The sequence below is a fragment of the Schistocerca serialis genome, chromosome 2, assembly GCF_023864345.2.
Source record: "Schistocerca serialis cubense isolate TAMUIC-IGC-003099 chromosome 2, iqSchSeri2.2, whole genome shotgun sequence".
Taxonomy (NCBI): Eukaryota; Metazoa; Arthropoda; class Insecta; order Orthoptera; family Acrididae; genus Schistocerca; species Schistocerca serialis.
Window position 1 is genome coordinate 1,143,104,409 of NC_064639.1, and position 18,237 is coordinate 1,143,122,645.

Sequence of the window (18,237 nt, forward strand, 5' to 3'; positions counted from 1 at the left end):
GGCATGGATGTGTGTGATGTCCTTAGGTTAGTTAGGTTTAAGTAGTTCTAAGTTCTAGGGGACTGATGACCACAGAAGTTAAGTCCCATAGTGCTCAGAGCCATTTGAACCAACCCACAGATGTTTCCAGTGTCAAAGTATCGTTGTTACTATGGCAGCAATTGTAGCAGACGAATTAAAGCAGAAGCTCTATATATGTTTAGCTGATTCAGTCTTTGCAAATTCGGAAACTATTACTGTCTTTTGTTTCTTTGAAAGTTAAAATCTGCCTACTTTACACTCATTACTTACATAGAGACATATAGCATGAAAAGTACTTAAGAGCTCCCCCGACGCTACATAATTTTTCTGGTTGTGTGAAGAACGCTCTAGTTTGTGCGAAAAATTACAACTATTGCTTTACTTTCTTTCTTTGAGCGTCAGAACCTGTCAACTACATACTACTGATTTATGTAGTGGTATCTATTACAGAAAGTACTTAAGGAGAAACTCCTCCGCAGCTAAATAAATGTGCTGGTTGTGTGAAGTATGCTCTAATTTTCACGAAAAATTACAATTCACTACCAGGAAATTAAACTTCTTCCTTTGCTCTTGAACGTTACTAAAACATCAGCAGAAGTATGCCAGCACCAGTAGAGTACACCGTCTTCAGGACACAAGTGGCCTATCGGGACCATCCGACCGCCGTGTCATCCTGAGATGATGATGTGGATAGGAGGGGCGTGTGGTCAGCACACCGCTCTCCCGGTCGTTGTGATGGTTTTCTTTGACCGGAGCCGCTACTACTCGGTCGAGTAGCTCCTCAGTTGGCATCACAAGGCATGCCAACATCAGTACCAGAATATATTTCGTCTGTATACATGATTATTTTGAAGACTTTCTTGTTTCCAAATTTTCTTTTGTAATTTGTAGGTGGCTGTGTGTGGGACTAAGTCACGTTTTAATTCTTTCTCAGTGGGTAATTTCCCCAACCGCCACCAAAAAAATTAAATGCTATGTGTCGTGTAATATTTTGTGTAATGTAATTTCTTGTATAGACACCTTTTATTAACCTGACATGTTCCACCTCATTACTAAGTATTGTATTCATGATCTATGAAACAAGTACTAATCTAATCTAAAAGGTAGTTTGTTTTTACAAGATAATCAACGTGTTTTGAATATTCTCTCTCATTTCCGTGTTTCATGCTTAATTTGTGAATTATTGACTGTGAGAAGTCCCAGAAGCTCTATGAACCAAGAAGGGGAATAATAAAATTTTTGGAGTGATCGATCAAAACTTACCGCAATTACAATTGCATCTCAAAGGTCTTGACTAAGGATTTTCGCGTTACACCACACTAACGATTTGAAAACCACATATTTAACCTGTGTCATACCTCTCCTCAAACCTTCTAACACCAATAAATCATTAGCTGACTTTTAATATCGATGTACTGTACATTTTCGAGAGATCCTCAATGTGCTAAGTGTTTTGTAACATTATTTATTTACTTAAGATAAGTTATAATGTGGTTCTAGTGCAAAACACACCAGATACGAGCTTAACGAAATCCATTATGGCCTCAGCCACGTACCTCAACCAAAGAATATCTTTGAAAGGAGCGCAACCGCAGTACCTCTCGTAACGTATATGCAAATAAAGGCAGGTAATTCCAGAGTGCACAATGTACACTGTACATGTATATTGCAGATATTCTAACAATATTATTTCAGACTTTACAACTGTAAGGCGCTTATGGAAACCATCAGCTGTTCGGACAAAGTAGCGCAGTCGGCTCGCATTTCAGTAATCGTAACTGTCTGAATTTTTAGACCCGTTTCATTGCTACGCAAATATTTGCTACGAGTGGGCCTATAGTATAACACCTTTAACAACAACTTTGCTCCCTGTTGTGTGGATTATTCGTCATCCTCCGACTGTCTGACATGTATCATTCCGCAAATCTCGCTGTTCATATTTGGAGCAATTAGGAATCAACTTTGCTCCAAAAGTTTTTCCGTATAGAACCGTCGCTGGCATATTTTTTGGAAAGTCTTAGTTGAAAACACAGCTCTGCATGCTGTTAGATGCTGAGTGACAATCGAATAGCAAATTTTCCAGAAATACTCATGAAAACTGAGCACTACTAGTTTTTTTTATGAACTGAAGCGAATATTGTATATGTAGCTGTTGCACCGGAACCAAAGTGTGTATTACCGGTTGAGCAAATGATGTCTTTGGTAGGAAACTGAATTTCAACTTTTATTGCGTTATTCGTATCAGTGGAAAGAAAAGTGTGTTTCGACAAACAATGTTTTAAAGTATTATGAACTCTTGTTTTTTGTTTTCATACTTCCGATAAGTTCACGTATGAGTCAATATCTAGTAATGATTTGATTGGCGTTGTTGTTTTGTGACGTCAGTGGTTTTGTGTATGTTCGTCATTGCAAGGTAATGAGAAAATCAATAAATTTTTGTGTAATTGAAATAAGTGTAGTGTTGTTATACGTTAATTATCATCTTGGAAGGCAAGTGATATCGTGTGTGTGAACTTGGAACTTAAATGGGACGGAGGTTTATTCGGTAATATTAGTGTACTAGGTGCTTCACCGAAGCCATAGTTAATAGCAAACTTATTTTCGAGTGACTTTTGTGATTTTGTGCAGCCTCACACGAAAAAATATATATGTTCAATGCAAGTGTGAAGTTCTTCGAAATAACATTAGACTGCTGACCTGCGTGTTTCAACATGGTAAAGATGCGTACGAAACATATTTTGCATGTTGAACATTCGTAAGTCTTACCGAGCTTATGCCAAGCATCACTGTAATGCACGATGTATTGCATTAAGGATAGCAACCCCCTCAGAATATAGCGTGAGTGACAGCATTAACACCTTGTCACATTGCTTGAAAGTAACTCGTACGTAGATTATTTCTTCGTATTTCTGTTGTAACTCATAGATACCTTGAACTCTTTATTACATAGTCTCACACTTAATCAGTTTCATAACTTCCTTTTCCTTTACATGTAGCAGCAACTTAGTATTTTAACTGACAGCATTTATTAACGCTTTGAGACGACATGTCCACTTAATATTGCATGTGCATAATTAGACTATACAGTTATACTTTGCTTGGTTAATTTAGAATATTTTTCTATAAATGATAGGTCTGTACCATTATTTCGTGCAGTGACAATATTGCTGGCATAGAAAGAAGTAAGTTTTCGTGAAATGTAATGAAGTGAAGCTAGCTTACCTGTTGTGGTTTTGTTTATAACTTCAAATTCTTTTAGTTATTGCAAGACCGTTGAGTATAATCTATTACATCTCTTCAGATATTCATTGTTTTAAAAAGAATAATATCTTTAACGGAAAACTGAAGTCACGTTATGTGATTCGGGCCTATTCAATAACAAATGCTTACTTAAAAAAAAAATCTCAAACTCCACATTTATTTAGGCCTACATTCTTTTATTTTCATCTTAGATGCAGTGTCGTCTTGGTCAATAACAATTTTTGATGATTCTTGAAATAATCATTTTGTGAATGATATCTAAAAGGCTCATGATTGTGTCTAGTACCAAATATAATATGGGACTGGTATTTCTTACTTGCCTTTCCCTGTGACAACATTATGACAAAAAAAATTTTAAGTGACCTTTTGTGTTTTTCTATTTGTATTTCAATGTGTTACCCAAAACGCAAACTGCTGTGAATGCCTCATAAAATGTTGTTTATGCCACTTCATGATATGGTTACTACAATGTTATCAACAAAATCTACCTAATTGGCACTGCACTTAAGCTATTACATTTAAATCTACAAAAGAGCTGCGAATATATATTTAAAACTTGTTGGGGGTAATACCTTGTCAGTTAAACTCAGAAACTGTGATGATTCATGACCCAGTTATTTTACTTAGTTTACTAGCCCTAGTGTTTGAGCAGAATAAGTAAGTGATTCACCATAGCAACAACCAGTTAGAGAACAAGCTTGGTTATTGTTCTGTACAGTCGTACTACACTTTACAACAGGTGCTGGTTACTGTCACCATTATGAAAGTGGAGTTAGCTACTGCAACTATATTGTGCATGTGGGTGATGCCGACTGACACATCTATGCCCAGCTTTGTCACTTTGTTATACCGATCCAGGTGTACTTCAGTAGTTATTTTGCTGGTGTGTAAGATGTGCATGAAATGGAGGTCTCTCTCTCTCTCTCTCTCTCTCTCTTTCTTTCTTTCTGTCTCTTTTGTTTATCTAAACAACACAGAGGTCAAGAGAAAGAGAGAATCTAGGTCATGTTGTCAAGGACCGTTGAAAACGTGTATGGTGCCGTTTTTATTTTTGCGGACTGCGTGTATTCCATGACATATTTTATTCTTGGGTGGAATAGCTCTTGATTTTTGTAGCGAGGAGGGGAGTGGGTTTTTCCTTTACGAATGGTGTTTTGACAGTTGCAGGATTCAGGTCATAGGCCCCTCGTCTGATATCTTTAGTGATCTGTTGTGTAGCCCTGTTAGGATGAAAGTTCGTAATGTGGTAGTGAGTTGAGAAGGCTAAGAAATGTGAGTAAGAAGTATTGCTAAAGGTTGCGTAATGGACCCTCGAACCCATTTTCAGCAGTTTGTGTACATACAATGCATCAAAATACTCATTGGATACTTCATTACCCAATGTACTTTTCTTGATTTACCTTGCAGTTTTAGTTTTCATTGTGAGAAGTGCGTTAAATTTGGCAAAGTTGCTTTTAAATATGGCACAAATGTAAACATTGGACTATGCTAAAAGTAAACCTGTTTGTTTGGCATTGCATTGGTTGGCTTCGCAAACTCTGAATCAGATTATTGTCTTTTAACCTAACAAAGACCTCAGGCTGTGCTACACATCAGTCTGTCACCACAACCAAGACTTAAGCGGAGGATCCAGTATTACATCCTAGCCAAAATCTTGATTGTTTATCAGACTGACCTGTAGCATAGCTGATTCCTTGTTGGTTGTTTACAACACTTACTTCGTATGTCAATATGGCAATGCGTGGACCGTGCTTTGTGTTTGCTTCTGCAATTTTTGGTGTTTTGTAGAGTCTATTGGCCATAGGGAAACATTCAATTCCACACATCTGCTTTGACCCATGGCATCATCAAAATGGCAGACACTCCCATTTCCATCATATAAAATATGGTGGCCATCATATAACTACATACAACCGCAAACAGAAATAAAAACAAGATGAAATATTTTGCTCCAGCAATGAAATGAAAGTACCGGGACAGCTGTGGGAAATATAGGCTTTAGGGCGGGGACACACGTAATACATAACGCTAACAACCATCCAAACAAATATTATCCTCAAAAGAAAGAAAAATGCTCGCCATTCAACACATTGCTACTAAAACGAAACAATAGGAATTGTACATTTCAATTGACCTATGTAGCTCAAACAAAGCCCTCGATACTGGTCACGTACGGTCAACTCAGAAACTCGGTATCACAAATTTCACTTGCCCTGATGTGGCTCAAAACGAACTCATCAGTACCTAGAACACACACAACACAAAAACGAGGTATTGCAAATTACACTTCATATACGTATCTTAACCGGAGCGCTCGATGTGTGAAGCCATCACACAACTTGAAAGTCCAAAACTCACGAGTTTCACTTAATGAATTGAAATAAATGCAAAAATAAAAAATAAAAAAAAATGTAAACCAGAAGAAAAATAGTATACATAATGAATTAAAAACTAAATAAACCAGAATAAGTCCCTATACATATAGATCGACATACGTTATGACGGCAACACCACCAAATATAGATGTCAGAGGAGGTGGTACTCTTGTCAACTTCATGTGTTCATGACAAATGTGACAATGAACATACTCGGAAATAAAGCTGAAACTCTGCAAAAGCTTGATAGTGCTAATTATATCTTCTCAAAAGGACAGTTACATTTTAGAGCATAAAATACATGCAACACTAATAGTACTTAACACAGATCAGATAAAGTCAAATGTTCTCCCTGTCATTTTCTTATAGGCTATTTAAAATTAACTGTTGATATGCCTTTTAGCATTCCCATTACATCTTAGTGGTGCAAACTCTGCTCCACAAGATGTGAAAGTAGCAATACTGACTGGATGCTTAACCAGAAGGAATGGGGTTCAGGTCTCAACCCAGCCAGCCCATCAGGTTTACAGCACATTTCCAAAATGGCTTAAGGTCAATACAGGAATAGTTTCTTTCATGACAACATTGCCGGTTTCCTTCCCCAATCCAAACTTGTGCTTGCAAAATCCAGTATGCATATAAAAGATACCATAATAACTGTTCTTGTGGTCTTCAGTTCAGAGACTGGTTTGATGCAACTCTAGATGCTATTCTATCCTGTGCAAGCTGCTTCATCTCCTAATACCCACTGCAACCTACATCCTTCTGAATCTGCTTAGTGTATTCATCTCCTGGTCTCCTTCTGGGATATTTACCCTGCATGCTGCCGTCCGATACTAAACTGGTGATCCCTTGATACCTCAGAACATGTCCTACCAACCGATCCCTTCTTCTAGTTAAGTTGTGCCATAAACTCCTCTTCTCCCCGATTCTATTCAATTCCTCCTCATTAGTTATATGATCTACCCATCTATATTTTAGCATTCTTCTGTAGCACCACGTTTCGAAAGCTTCTATTCTCTTTGTCCAAACCATTCATCGTCCATGTTTCACTTCCGTACATGGCTACGCTCCAGATAAATACTTTCAGAAATGACTTCCTGACACTTAAATCTATACTCGATGTTAACAAATTTCTCTTCTTCCGAACCGCTTCCCTTGCCATTGCCAGTCTACATATTATATCCTCTCTCCTTCGACCATCATCAGTTATTTTGCTCCCCAAATAGCAAAGATCACTTACTACTTTAAGTGTCTCATTTCCTAATCTAATTCCCTCAGCATCACTCGATTTAATTCGACTACATACCATTATCCTTGTTTTGCTTTTGTTAATGTTCATCTTGTATCCACCTTTCAAGACACTGTCCATTCCGTTCAACTGCTCTTCCAGCTCCTTTGCTATCCCTGACAGAATTACAATGTCATCAACAAACCTCAAAGTTTTTATTTCTTCTCCATGAATTTTAATTCCTACTCCGAATTTTTCTTTTGTTTCCTTTACTGCTTGTGCTATATACAGATTGAATAACATCGGGGATAGGCTACAACCCTGTCTCATTTCCTTCCCAACTCCTTCTTCCCTTTCATGCTCCTCAACTCTTATAACTGCCATCTGGTTTCTGTACAAATTGTAAATAGCCTTTCACTTCCTGTATTTTACCCCTGCCACATTCAGAGTTTGAAGGAGCCATTTCATCTTCATCTGCATCCTCTTCAATTTCCATAATATTGTCCTCAAGTACATTGCCCTTGTATAGACCCTCTATATACTCCTTCCACCTTTCTGCTTTCCCTTCTTTGCTTAGAACTGGGTTTCCCTCTGAGCTCTTGATATTCATACAAGTTGTTCTCTTTTCTCCAAAGGTCTCTTTAATTTTCCTGCAGGCAGTATCTATCTTACCCCTAGTGAGATGCCTCTACGTCCTTACATTTGTCCTCTAGCCATCCCTGCTTAGCCATTTTGCACTTCCTGTTGATCTCATCTTAGAGTCGTTTGTATTCCTTTCATCAATTAAATTCAATATATGTTTTGTTACCCAAGGATTTCTCCTAGCCCTCGTCTTTTTACCTACTTTATCCTCTGCTGCCTTCACTATTTCATCTCTCAAAGCTACCCATTCCTCTGCTGTATCTCTATCGCCCACTCCTGTCAGTCGTTCGCTAATGCTTTTCCTGAAACTCTCTAGAACCTCTGTTTCTGTCCATTTATCCATGTCCCATCTCCTTAAATTCCCATCTTTTTGCAGTTTCTTCAGTTTTAATCTACAGTTCATAACCAATAGATTGTCGTCAGAGTCCACATCTGCCCCTGGAAATGCCTTACAATTTAAAACCTGTTTCCTAAATCTCTGTCTTACCATTATATAAGCTATCTGAAACCTTCCAGTATCTCCAGGCCCACCTACTATGTTTCCTTCTCTCCCTTTTCCTACTCTCGAATTCCAGTCACCCATGACTATTAAATTTTCGTCTCCCTTCACTACCTGAATAATTTCTTGTATCTGCTCATACATTTCATCAATCTCTTCGTCATCTGTGGAGCTAGTTGGCATATAAACTTGTACTACTGTGGTAGGCGTGGGCTTCGTGTCTATCTTGGCCACAATAATGCATTCACTATGCTGTTTGTAGTAGCCTACCCGCACTCCTATATTTTTTTAATTTTTTTAAATTCATTATTAAACCTATTCCTTCGTTACCCCTACTTGATTTTGTATTTATAACCCTGTATTCACCTGACCAGAAGTCTTGTTCCTCCTGCCACCGAACTTCACTAATTCCCACCATGTGTAACTTTAACCTATCCATTTCCCTTTTTAAATTTTCTAACCTACCTGCCCGATTAAGGTATCTGACATTCCACACACTCCGATCCTTAGAACGCCAGTTTTATTTCTCCTGATAATGACGTCCTTCTGAGTAGTCCCCACCCGGAGATCCTAATGGGGGACTATTTTACCTCCAGAATATTTTATCCAAGAGGATGCCATCATCTTTTAACCATACAGTAAAGCTGCATGCCCTTGGGAATAATTACGGCTGTAGTTTCTCTTTGCTTTTAGCCGTTCGCAGTACCAGCACAGCAAGGCCGTTTTGGTTAGTGTTACAAGGCCAGATCAGTCAATCATCCAGACTGTTGCCCCTGCAACTACTGAAAAAGCTGCTGCCCCTCTTCAGGAACCACACGTTTGTATGGCCTCTCAACAGATACCCCTCCGTTGTGGTTGCACCTACGGTACGGCTATCTGTATCGCTGAGGCACGCAAGCATCCCCACCAACGGCAAGGTCCATGGTTCATAATAACTACAGTTGGTTATTCTCATGACATGACGTTCATTGGCTTCAGAAACTCACAACAACCTGACGTACACATCACTCTATGCTATAGGTCTGTATGCCAACCCAACTGAGACTTCATACATTTATTGGATGTGGCAGCTCACGCCGAAACTATTACACTCCAGCCTAACGAAGACCTCATGCGATACCAAAGATGTCTTTCAGTAAAATAAACATTCTGGAAAATAATACTGACAAAAATAAATTTTAGCAGTGATCTATTTTTTTTCTGTTTCTGCATGTATTACATCAAGCATATATAATAGAGGGAAACATTCCACGTGGGAAAAATATATCTAAAAACAAAGATGATGTAACTTACCAAACGAAAGTGTTGGTATGTTGATAGAGACACAAACACACACACAAAATTCAAGCTTTCGCAACCCACGGTTGCTTCGTCAGGAAAGAGGGAAGGAGAGGGAAAGACGACAGGATGTGGGTTTTAAGGGAGCGGGTAAGGAGTCATTCCAATCCTGGGAGCGGAAAGACTTACCTTAGGAGGGAAAAAAAGACAGGTACACACACACACACACACACACACACACACCATGTGTGCGTGTGTGTGTGTGTGTGTGTGTCTGAGCAAACGAGTATATACCTGTCCTTTTTTCCCCCTAAGGTAAGTCTTCCTACTCCCGGGATTGGAATGACTCCTTACCCTCTCCCTTGAAACCCACATCCTGTCGTGTTTCCCTCTCCTTCCCTCTTTCCTGATGAAGCAACCGTGGGTTGCGGAAGCTTGAATTTTGTGTGTGTGTTTATGTTTGTTTGTGTCTCTATCAACATACCAACGCTTTCGTTTGGTAAGTTACATCATCTTTGTTTATATATAATCAGTGGTTTGCTTTCTTATTTTTCGTACTCATATATCACATGCTATGTTGTTAAGGGACAAAGAATCAGTCATCAGCTGCACTTTTTTTTACTTTCCCAGTTTGATCACAGTAGGCCTAATATGTTACCTTCAGAAAGTCTTCAAACATAGGTACGCTGACATCAAATATGGATCTTCCTTAAAGACCCAATAAATAGTGTCACATTTCAAAAACTACATAATATATCGGATGAAGAGCAACCAAAGGACTGTCACATTGCAAATAGTGTATAGGCCATTCCATCCCAAGTGGTCTAATCCTGGGAAAAGTTACCACATGAGCATCATGCATTTTGCTGAAATTTTGTATGAACATTCACACATGTTCCTAATGAACATTGGTAAATTTTTACTTTCACCAGGTTAATACTTGCAGTGAATAGAGTACTCGTGAGGTTTCGGCAACTTTGAGACTTAATATTTCTGGCAATATTGTCTTGAAAGAAACAAAACTAGGCCGTCTTGTACAACTTTTTGTGCTCTGTTACATAGAATAATAATAAAAATTACTTGAGCGGTTTTCATATCAATGATTTGAAGCAAACTAGGCTGAAAAAAATGTGAAATTTAGCCTTTTATAGCTCTAAAAGAAATTGTGTGATAAACCTGGAACTTTGCACATAACAACTTGGTACCACAGTACAAGCTCTTAGAATATAAAATCTCATTCTCATACTGTCATCCAATAGTTAACAAATTGAAGGCAAATTTGACATTTTTATTAAAACTGCCAAAACTGGTTCTTTTTGCTCAATTTTACAAAAAAAAAAAAAGAATCTTCTGTAAACTCTTTTAAACTATTTTCATTAGAAAGGCCATCTTCTAAGTCACTGAGAAAACTATTTTTGGTTTTGCAATGCAAGTTTTATATGGCCCTGAAAAACCACAAGGTGGAGGTGCATTGAAAATGGGTCCTTAGTCTGCTGGTATTTATGAAATCTGGCATTTTTTTATGATGATCTACAGCTTTTTAGCACTCTGTGGAAGATAATATCAAAAGTCCTGTCAACTGTGGAATGAGCTTGAGTTAGAAAAACTGGACATAAGGGATTTTTTTAGATAGACATATCTACAATATCCAGCTCTACAAAATTCTTTCTTTTTTATTGTCTTCTAGTTTCTGTCACTGTTTTGATTGCAATCATTTCTTTGTGGTGACTAGTTTTGGGATTACAGAAACGTCCAATTCCACCAGTTTGCTTTGACCAATGACGCCATCAGTATGGCGGAAACTATCATTCTCAACATCTCCAATATGGCACCTATGACGTCATTACATGAACACGACAACAAACATAAAAATACATATAAAACCAACAAACATCTCTCTCCAAAAAATACAATCAAACTAACAGGACCAGAGCGGGAAATTGGGGGTGTTCGGGTGGGGACAAACTAAATATGGATACATACAGACACACACCACGATCCCAAACCATACAAAATGACGACATAAAAACACAAAATTCCCAAATTCCACTACACTTACAATATGGACAGGAATCGGTCACTTCCCTTCACCTACATAGCTCAACTGCAGTTGTCGATACCACAAAATAAAAACCAACTACTACAAAAATTATAGTCACACCGCAACTATCAGTACCACAAAACCAACACCGAAAACAACAAAAATTGGAATCGGACACTTTCCTCAACCTATGTAGGTCAACAGCAACTCACGATACAAAAACATACATAGATACGACGACAGATTGGGATCAGTCAATTCTCATGACCTACACAGCTCAAATACAACTGACGATATAAAAAAAATTAAAATAAAGTACTTCCCCTAAGGCACACAAATCATCCACAAGTGCCGATACCAAAACATCAACCACCAACACATGCAGTAAATAACACCGACCCAACAATACATAAAAATCCCACCAATCATCATAACATGCAAATAATAGACGCAAAAAAATGACTACTTACCATAAAAAATTTCTGGTGCTGCACACTAACCCTGAACTTGCATATTTTGCTTGCATACGCCGCATTTCACTATCTCCGTCAAAAGACCAAAAAGTTGCGGAAACTTGATGACAGACAACATGTCGTCCCCCATTTCAGTCCGCAGACATGCACTATTAACCTTAGAAGTCGTATCCATACCTAACAAAAGAAGCCACAGATTGAATTAAACGACTTACCACGCGACAAACAGAAAACGAATAATATCAAACGACACCGCAATAACATAAACACAATGGAAACGTAATTCTGAACTCACTGAAACTAATTTCGATTCTTCTATAACAGTCACGACTGATAAATGCACACTTCAAGCACCGACACCAAAATGAACCCAATACACCACATAACACGCAGACGATACACATACCACCAGTGGACCCAACCAACTGCAACAAGACGACATCTATAAACATAACACACTCATAAACTAAACTTCGCGCCATTATGACCTAACACAACACAACACAACACCCTTACATCACGGGTCAAAGCCTACAGGTGGGATCCGACGCCTCTTTTGACCCCTAGTTTCAGACTATCATATTCATTTTCAAATCATAGCCTTAGATGTTGTGTTCGAATGGAAAGAAATCATGGTCTATACGCATATGAAGTGTAATATTTTGTATTCATGTAATGTTTTCTAGTGACAAATAGGGAACATTTGATTACTCTCATATACATTCATGGACTGTATGATTACACTTTAAGTCTAAAGCTATGGTTTGAAATGGATGTGATGGTCTAAAACTAGTCACCACAAAGAAATTACTATTATTTCAACTGTGGCAGGTATTGGAAGGAAAATAAAAATATTTAATACCCAAGTTGCTGGTCCTAACCTCCATCAGTATGAAATGGAATAAGATAGCTAATAAAAGGAATAGTGTCTCTTTTTCTGGCTCGAGTGATTTGAGGTGATTATATTCGAAAAGTGTAATTATTTTGGGTTCTGTCAAATTAAAATTTCTTTCAATCAATCCCATCAGTGACATCATCTGGCTGACAATATAATCTTCCTCATGACATTCTGCAGCTAATTAACGAACACTGTAAGAAACTTCTAGTAACTCAAAGTAAACACAAGCTTAGGATCCTAAAAGAGACTTCTTCTTGCTTTGGCTGCTGAGTGTTATAAAAATGTGTCATAAGGCTTAGGATCCTACATAAATAAACACAACTGTGGCTGCTGTTGCACAGATATCAGGCACGGCCCCTAATGCAATAGGGGTGTTGGTTTTCTTACTATAAAGTGGAACCAGTAGTGGTTAAGCTACCACAGACCATAGTAACACATTTATACAAGTTTTTGTCAGTAAACTAAATTTTCCACATAAACAGGAAACTATGCACACACATAGTACCTTAAGGCGACCACAACCTGCCTATCTAACCCATGTTGATTTAGGCAAGTATTTGACCCATTTCTGAAAAAAACTATTTGATTCAGGATCGTAATATTTTTACTGTATGTTACATGATGCTAAGAGAGTCAACTGTAATAAAATCTACTTTATCCATTTTATAGTTTTGAATAAATACTTTTTTAAATTTATTAACAAAAAATATTAAGTTTTTTCTGCAGAAAATAAGTTTTTGCGAACTTCCGAATGAGGGAATATTAATGAATGTAATACCAGAGGTGGCTTTTTATGTTATGCAGAGTCTCTGAAAATGTCTTTCATTTATCTATGACAGTTTCTGATATAATGGGCCATACGTACTGAAAATTTAGTTTGCAGGAAATTGACTTTAAAGGAAAAAACTTATGAAATTTGTTACTTACAGTTAATTAAAACTGTCCTGCTGCATATGATGGCCCTTCTTTGGCCTTTAGCAAGTCTTCCATCTTCTTTTTCACCTTCCCGGATGTTTGTCTTGCTTTCTTGGCCATATTAGATGCAGACCTGTCTGCATTGGCTGTCCTCATTTTATCGCAGTGTTGCAGCCCTTTGATCATATTTTCACCAGGATTAATTCCCAACGTTTTCAGTACCCAACATTTTCCAATATTACCACAATTGAATGTAATAACAGCATCATGAACTGCTAGTTTCATTGGATGCCTGCCTACAAATACAGTTTTAGGAAGGCGGTTCCAAATTATGCTGTTGAAACATTCATTTGGGTTGTGTGTCTGCCCATGCAAACATTTCCTTCGAAAGTCAGGATGAGCCAAGTCTCTAAAAATAGGTTTGATTGCTGTAATAACAGCAGCAGGAAGAGAATGCTGGTGAGAATAAGGTTCTCCAGTTGCCTGAGCCCTATTGTATTTGCACCATGAATTTTCTCCTGGTGGACAAAATCCATGATATGGCTTATCATCAGTAGAGGACTTATGGAAGAATATGGCCCAAACATCTCTCTTCATTGCCTTCAGATTTTCTTTATTTCTCCTAATTGCCTGCCGATAGCATACCTGCAAGTTTTCTGTTTCAGTTTTAGTTAACCGACCCTGCTGGTCAACAATTTTCCATCTTCTAATTTTTTTCCTCTCATATCAAGAGTTATTTTTCTCAGCCTTGTTCCCAAACGCTTTTGAACATGGCTTACACATTCTGTTTTGCTAATAATGGCATCTCCATATGGCTTAGAGTTCACCACATTGTTGTACGCCTTACTGTCACCATCGCCCAAATATTTGGTGTACCGTACGCCTCTTGTTTCTATGGAGCGATGAAATATTTGTTGTGCTCCATGAACTTCCATACCACCACTTGTTCCTCTAAAATTAGCCACAAAGTTGTGTTCTTTACATTCATTGACTTTACAACATTTGCAATATTTAGACATTATCTCCACATCTAACACTTTACCGGTGTCTATACTTGTGGTAGTCACTACTCCATTCAGAGACGTGTGTCCTCTTTTTCTGCCAGCTTCCATCAAGTGCAACTGCAATATCTGAACATCCACCATTTTATTCCACTGCTTCCCTAGCAGCCAGTTTCATGCTTTCCTCACTGACCTCACATACAGCTTTCTCTAATATTGCAGTCAGTTTTTCAAATTTATTTGGTGATCACTGCACAAAATGTTCTCCCTGCAGCCATGCCCTTGCCATTGGATTGTAAGGCATAAACTAATCTGGTATTGATTTCATAAGGCCACTTGCATCTGGTTTTGAAGAACTCATAAATTAAATCACAGCTGAGCATTTAATGCAAATTAAATCCAAAGCAATTGCTAGGCCTTTTCTCCCATTGGCACTCTCATAAAAATTCACACTCTGTGACTCGCCACACTGTCTACATTGTACAAATTTAGAAATTACATCTGATAATATTCTCAAATTTATAATATTGTTACTGCACACCTTGTCACTCACAGTAAATTCGTTGAAATGTGAAAGTTTCTTTGATGATGCACTTGTTAAACAATTACAATTAGATACATCATTGCCAGGCGGCATAACCTCTTGTACAGAAAGCTTTCTAAACTTGTTTCCTCTAAATTGTCGTTTCTTGAAAATACCTTTACGTTTCATCATCTTCGAAAAACACAGCAAAACACACGTAAACAAGCACTGCAAACTTAAGTATAACAACTACTTGCAATCACGCAAAACTAACCACATGTTTGAAAGCGCGTTCTTTACAAACAGAAGAAACAAAAGAATACCAACCATTGGATTCCCAGGATAGCCAACACTCTTGGAAGTAAAAAAAAAAAAAACTAACGGGCAATGTGGAGGATCATCATCATCAGTTATCTGCTATATTAGCAGGTCCTTTGCCTCTCCATTTTCTGCGATCCATTGCTTCCTTCTTAAGGCTGCTGTATGTTGTACCGTCCATCATGCCATCCAGTATCTGGAATCTCTTCCTTCCTCGCTTCCTTTTCCCTTCTACATAACCTTCTAAAACTGTTTTTATCAATCCGTCATTCTTTCTTAATATATGCCCAATCCAATTTCTTTTTCTTCTCTTTATTACATCTAGTAACTGCCTTTTCTCTCCCACTCTTCTCAGTACCTCTTCATTTTTTACTCTGTCCATCCAACTAATTCTTTCCATCTTCCGCCATGTCCAGATCTCAAAAGCCTCCAGCCTTTCTCTGTCTTTTTTCCTCATAGTCCATGTTCCAGTGCCATATAGAAGAACACTCCATACAAGACATTTTATGAGTCTCTTTCTGAGTTCTCTGTCCATACCGCTGCAGAAGATTCTCCTTTTCTTATAAAACGCCTATTTTGCCATTGCTATCCTTGTTTTAATTTCTGTGGTGCACTTCCAGTCGGTGTCTATCCTGCTTCCAAGATACTTAAAATTTTGCACCTGTTCTAGTGTTTCTCCATTCAGCACAATTTTTATTTCCTTATTTCCTCCTATTGCCAATACTTTTGTTTTATTTGTGTTAATTTTCATTTCATATTTTTTTCCGTTAGTTGCAGTGGTGTCCACCAAATCTTGTAATTCTTTTTCCCCTGTGGCTAGAAGGACCATGTCATCAGCAAATCTCAAGCACCCTACTCTTCTTCCTCCAATTTCTACTCCTTTGTCATCTAATGAGCATTGGTCAATCATATTTTCCAAGTACGGGTTGAAAAGAGTAGGTGATAAACAGCATCCTTGTCTTACTCCTTTCCCTAGTCTGATCCAGTTTGTACTTTCTCCTCTCACTTTAACTGAAACTTTTTGATTAAGGTACAATGAGTTTATAAGTCTTCTGGTTTTCCAGTCCACTCTCTTTTTCCTCATAATAGTCGCCAGCTTGTCCCAAACCACATTGTCAAATGCCTTTTCTAAATCGATGAAGCACATATATAGGTCTCTTCCTTTTTCAATAAACCTTTCTCCCAAGATTCGTAGGAGCCCTATTGCATTTCTGGTGCCCGTATTCCGTCTAAAGCCAAACTGCTCCTCGCCGAGATTCTCCTCTACTACTTTTTCAAGTCTTTTATTAATTATTCTTAACATCACTTTGGCTGCATGTGAAATGAGGCTGATTGTCCTGTGCTCGCTGCATTTCTTGGTTCCTTGTTTTTCGGTAATGGAATCATTACTGTTGTCAAAAAGTCCTCAGGCTATTCACCACTGTCATATATCTTATTACATAACCTCAATATTTCTCTTATTACATTGTGGTTCAAGCATTTTAGTATTTCTCCTGGTATTGTATCTGTACCTACTGCTTTGCCATTTTTCATTGCATCAATGGCAGACTTTACTTCTTCCATTATGATGGTCGGTCCTTTCTCTTCATCACTTACACTGTTGTGTGATTCAAGTTCCAGAGTTTCTGGTTTGCTATTTGTGTCATATAGCTCTTTTATATATTCTTCCCATCTCTGGAGGACATCGTCGCGATCTTTATACACTACCTCTTCGTCTTTACTCAAAATTTCCATAGTAGCACTTCCTGCTCTGTTTTGTTCCCATGTCATAGTCTTTACTCTGTTGTATAGTAAGTCGTATCTTCCTTTCCTGTCCAGTTCTTCAATTTCATCACAATCCTCTTTTAGCCATTTTTTCCTAGCCTGCTCTGTTTCTCTTCGCAGTTCGTTATTTAACCTTCGGTATGTCTTTCTTGCATCTTCAGTGTACTTGTTTTTCAATTTTCTTCTCTCCTCCATCTTGGAAATCATTTCTTGTGTGACCCATGGTTTTTTTGACCTTTTCCCTTTTACATATCCTATATTTTGCTAATGATTCCTTCTTTCAGCATATTCCAGTACTCGTTGGCATTATCAGGTGCGTCTTTGTCTCGTAATGTGTTTAGAAAGTCCCGAGACAGCATTTCTGTAATTTGTTCTTTGTTGGACCTTGTCTTCTCTAGACCCCATTTCTTCACCATTGTCGCCTTTTACAGTAGAGGATATAAAGGTCTAAAATATATGCAGAAAACTGGGTGACAGAAAAGTGGGCGTGGCACATAAACACATGTGGTAGGAAAATGCTCTTTAAAAGCTCGAAAAAAAATTTTTTTTCAGCAAAATCCTTTTCAGAGTACTTAAATAAAACCTTAATCTATCAAAATATGATGAAAACTGAATTTTTTTTTTTTTAAATATATATGTTACTGAACCACAGTGTGGTCCCCTTATACCAGAACTATGGTAGCACAATAGTAGCATTAAACGATAACAAGACATATAGACAATTCTCTATTGCTTGATTCCATTCCAAAATATGTGAGGGAGACTGCAATTGACTTCATCAAAATTAACACAATGTGACTGTGGTGTAAACCCTGAAGACTATTTATATGATGTGTGATGCAGATGTTATGCAGAAATTTTACTGCCAGTTTGATTCTGCAATTTTAGCAGAAAATCAGAATGAATTATGTAACGATGAGTTATGTCTTTATTGAAATATTTCTAGTTATTTGGACTTTCTCACTTTTAATTGTAAAGACTTTTGATATTGCTTTCC

The 18,237-nt window shown here is 37.8% G+C and overlaps 1 protein-coding gene across 4 annotated transcripts in view; it reads left to right on the forward strand.

Annotated features, from left to right (window-relative positions):
- The first annotated feature begins 2,299 nt into the window (after positions 1 to 2,299).
- Positions 2,300 to 18,237, forward strand: part of LOC126458605 (E3 ubiquitin-protein ligase RBBP6) — a 387,537-nt gene continuing 371,599 nt past the window's right edge. For all 4 annotated transcript variants that reach the window (XM_050095761.1, XM_050095763.1, XM_050095764.1 and 1 more), the window contains exon 1: positions 2,300 to 2,434. The gene's annotated coding sequence lies outside the window, so the exon portion shown is untranslated. The remainder of the gene's footprint in view (positions 2,435 to 18,237) is intronic.